This window comes from Colobus angolensis, unplaced genomic scaffold (genome assembly GCF_000951035.1).
Source record: "Colobus angolensis palliatus isolate OR3802 unplaced genomic scaffold, Cang.pa_1.0 Scaffold314, whole genome shotgun sequence".
NCBI classification, from domain to species: Eukaryota; Metazoa; Chordata; class Mammalia; order Primates; family Cercopithecidae; genus Colobus; species Colobus angolensis.
The window spans coordinates 1081512-1085921 of NW_012116422.1; the positions used below are offsets into that span (position 1 = coordinate 1081512).

The 4410-nt window shown below is 53.5% G+C and overlaps 1 protein-coding gene across 3 annotated transcripts in view; it reads right to left on the bottom strand.

Moving 5' to 3' along the window:
• The window catches only part of P4HA2 (prolyl 4-hydroxylase, alpha polypeptide II), a 35328-nt gene extending 34993 nt beyond the window's left edge, over positions 1–335 (bottom strand). For 2 of the 3 annotated variants that reach the window (XM_011951059.1, XM_011951061.1), the window contains exon 1: positions 42–115. The gene's annotated coding sequence lies outside the window, so the exon portion shown is untranslated. Of the gene's footprint in view, positions 1–41 lie in introns of all 3 variants that reach the window. The other variant, XM_011951060.1, reaches the window with a different exon arrangement.
• Positions 336–4410: the final 4075 nt, after the last annotated feature.

Sequence of the window (4410 nt, forward strand, 5' to 3'; positions counted from 1 at the left end):
CCCTGGGGTTGATCTGGCGGCTGAGCGGGCGGGGCGCTCACCTGGACACTCGCAGCTCCCGGCGTTTCCAGAACCTCCCGCGGCGTCGCCCGGTCAGCTTGGCGCCTCCTCCCTTGGCGACTCCGCCTCCAGCCGCGGCTGGGGCTCCGCCCACTTGAGCCGCCGCCACGTCCCCACCTCACGCTCCACACGCCCGCCTGCGTCCAGGCTCTGAGCTCCGGGGGCTCCGGCGGGGTTCGCAGTTCTCTGCGACCCCTGGGAACGCCCAGGCTACCCGACCTCGCGGGAGCGGGAGCCGGAGCGTGAAGCTGGAGCCGGAGCTGGCGGCCCGCGCCCTTCATGCCGCCCGCAGCCCACCGCACGTACTCCGCGCCCGCCTGGTTTTGGCGCCCCCCACCTGCGGGCCTTGGCCCGCCCTCCTCCCCAGCCCCTGGGCGCCTGGAGAGGTCGCCACGACCCGATCCCCGCGCTGGGGCTGTAGGGAGAGCGTCCCTGGAGTCTGACGGATTTCCCTGCCTGCGCTCATGCCCATTGCCTGGGGGGCCCTGCCGGGTACACGGGCCCCTTCTTCCCAGAACAGGAGGCTGGGGTCACCCCGGCTAGGAACTGGGTATCAGGAGAGGAGGCAGACCAGTGGAGAAGACCCTGAGGAAGACTAGAGACCTGGGGCCCACCCCCTGGAGACCAAGATTGGGAGGCCCATTCCCAGGACTGAGCTCCCAGAGGGGTTCAGAGAGTCCCGGGCTCTGGTTCAGGCAGTCCTGGTGGCATGTGCAGGGGTGATGGATTGATGAGAAGGGGACCCATCAAAGCCTGGGGGGCGGTAACAACCTGGGGTACAGTGGGTTGCCCAAACCCTTCTTTATGCCATGGGCCAAAAAGAGTGGACACCTGGTTGAGCCAATCCAGTCTAGAAGGCAATAAGGACAGAGATGCAGTAACCTCAGCCTGAGCGGGAGGAGGCCCTGGCGGCCAGGCAAGTTCCCACGCCTGCTCTGTGAACCTTCCTCTCATGAATGAGGGGAAACACGGTCTGAGAATCTCATCAGGGAGCAAGCCCAGAGCGGGAGATGCCCAGCCTCCGCCCGGCCCCAGTGTGGATATCCCTATGGCACACGGGCCAGGCAGGCGGCCCAGACCTGGGGAAAGCAAGAGCACGCACACGGAAATACACATAAAGCATGGGTGAGCCACTGTTCCTGCCTGCATCAGCCACCGGCCCGAGCCTGGCTAAAACCACACAGAAACCCTCCTGCATCTGCTACGTGCACAGAAGCTTCCTTCCATCTCCTCCACCTTCTCAGGAGCTTGTCCCATGGATCATCCCTTTTCTCTCCTGAAGGCTCAACCATCCGCTCTCCACTGGATCTTTCCCATTGGCCTATAAATGTGTTCAAGTCTCTGCTATGGGAACAAAACCCTCATTCGACCCCACTGAGTATCTCTGTTCTTAACCACAGCAAAATTCCTTGAAAGAGCTGTCTCCTCATCCTCACGTCTCTCCCACTCTTCAGGCCCTAGAAGAGCTGTCTCTCCCAATCTTCAGGCCCTGCCATCAGCCTTCTAGCTCCCTAACAGCACCAAACCAGGTCTCGATAAACTATAGCCTCCAATCTCTAAATTCAACGGCTGTTCTTCAGACCTCATCTGCCAGGGCCCTGAGCAGTGTTTGACACCCAGCGATGGCCACTGCCCCCCTGGAACACTGATTTCCCTTGGTTTCCCCTCATCCTCTATGGCCACCTCTGCTTAAGCTTCTTCAGCATCCTCTCCCTATTAGTAAAGTTTGGGAGTTCCTCAAAGCTCAAGTCTAGGCTTTCTATTTCCCTCTTCTCTTTACACGCAGGTGACAAATTTCTCTCTTTACCCTTATCCTTACTGCCGAACCCCACATTCATATAACTCATTGTTCAGTGTACATCCCCACTTGAGTGTCCACAGCACCTCAATGGCAACATGTCCAACACAGAGTTCTTGTTCTCCCCCACATCTCCCACCTCCACACATACTGTCTTCACTGCTGTACTGAAGGAAATACTTCCCATCAGTTACCTAACCAGAAGCCTAGGAGTCATACTTAGCAGCTCCCTCTCCCTCGTCTCCAGACTCTTCACCTTTATCCCAAGTCTGTTCAATTTTACCCCTAATTCTCCCTCTAATCCACCCACTTCTCTCCATCTTTTTCACATGAGTGACAGCAACGCCTTCCTAACTGGCTACTCCTCCACTTTTGTTACCTCTCATCTCTCCTTCACTACAACCATGATGATCTCAAAATGCAGATCTGAGCCCATTACTTGCAGATGGGAAATTGCACTGATCTTGAGAAACATCGAAAGATGGTTTATAAGGTTCCACATGGTTTGGCCTCTGCTCACTTCTGTAACCACATCGAACTTCTTCCAGTCCCTCTAATTGGCCATTCGCCCTCCCCACCCCAGACCTTTGTATAAGCTGTTCCGTCTGTCTAGAAAAAAATTTTCCCCCTCTGATTAAAACCTTCAGAATCCTTCAGATTCCCTCAGAGGCAGAGAGATTTTCCTTACTTCCCTGAGTAGGTCAAAACCTCCCATAACAGACCAGGCACAGTGGCTCACGGTTGTAATCCCAGCACTTTGGAAGCTTGAGGCAGACGGATCACCTGAGGTCAGGAGTTCGAGACCAGCACGGCCGACATGGTGAAACCCTGTCTCCACAACAATACAAAAATTAGCTGGTCATAGCCGGGCGCAGTGACTCACGCCTATAATCCCAGCACTTTGGGAGGCCGAGGCAGGCGGATCACGAAGTCAGGAGATCGAGACCATCCTGGCTAACATGGTGAAACCCCATTTCTACTAAAAATACAAAAAATTAGCCGGGCGTGGTGGTGGGCGCCTGTAGTCCCAGCTACTCGGGAGGCTGAGGCAGGAGAATGGCGTGAACCCGGGAGGCAGAGCTTGCAGTGAGTTGAGATCTCGCCACCGTACTCCAGCCTGGGCGACGGAGTGAGACTCCGTCTCAAAAAAAAAAAAAATTAGCCACGCATGATGGCGAATACCTTTAATCCCAGCTACTAGGGAGGCTGAGATGGGAGAATCGCTTGAACCCAGGAGGCAGAGGTTACAGTGAGCCAAGATGGCGCCATTGCACTCCAGCCTGGGTGACAAGAGCAAGACTCTGTCTCAAAAAAGAAACAACAAAAAACTTCCCATAACAGCTTCTCATGTCTCTATGTGCTTCATAACACTTGCCACAGTTGATAAAATTGAATCATCGCTTGGGTAACATCTTCCCCCCTCCCGGACTGGGAGTACATAAACTATGCATGTATTTGTCCATTGCCATTTTCCCACCACAGAACTGGGCTCAATAAGTATTTGCTAACTCTTTGAATGGATGGATATCCCCTCAATATCTTGCGCCACACTGTAGGATTTTAGTCTCCAAGGGCATGAGTAAGACTTCCACGGAGTCCAGGCAGCTCAGGACCACAGCATTGGTCAGGTATCCTCCTAAAAATCTGAGGCCTTGAGAAGGGGCAGGACTTCTGAGGATCATGTCTCCTTGGTCTTCCTGCCTTGCAGGAAATGGCAATTCATTTGTCTTTGCATTCCTTTTCCTCTACCTGCCTCCACCCAGAAGATACCATTTCTGACCTCTGCCTTTGTGGCCTCACTTCACCCAGCGCTTAACATAAGACCCTCAGACTCCATCTGGGCTTCTGATCTATTCATTTCCTGGGGCTGCCACAACAAATTACCACAAATTGGGTGGTTTAAGTCAATAGAAGTTTATTCTCTCATAGTTCTGGAGGCCAGAAGTCCAAAATCAAAATGTTACCAGGGTATGCTCCCTCTGAAGCCTCTAGGGGCGAACCCCTCCTTGCCTCTTCCAGCTTCTGGTGGCTCAGAAGTTCCTTGGCTTGTGGCTGTATCACACGAATCTCTGCCTCCATCTTCACCTGCCCTTCTCCTCGGTATCTGCCCTTCTGTTTCTTATAAAAATAAATGTCATTGGCTGTAGGGTCTACCAGGTAATCCAGGGCAGATTGGGAGGTCTACCCAGGTAATCCAAGGAGGCTTGGCACTGAAGCCTTCCTGAATGCTGATGACTCTTACAAGCCCTGGAACCACCATAATAGCTCCCCTAATCTGTAACTTAATAATATCTGTAAGGTCCCTTTTTCCAAATAAGGTCACATTCACATGATCCAGGTAGTAGGACATGAATGCAATTTGGTGGGGTTAGGGGGTGCCATTTAATCCACTACATTTGACATTCCCCCACACCCTCAAAGGCTTCTGGACCCATGTAAATCTGTCACTCAGTTTTGAATCTCCAGCCTGGGTCCCCTCCAGACCCACATCATCACAGCCTTTTTTTTGTGGCCTCTTGATAAGTGAACTCATTATCTCATGTAGGGTCCCC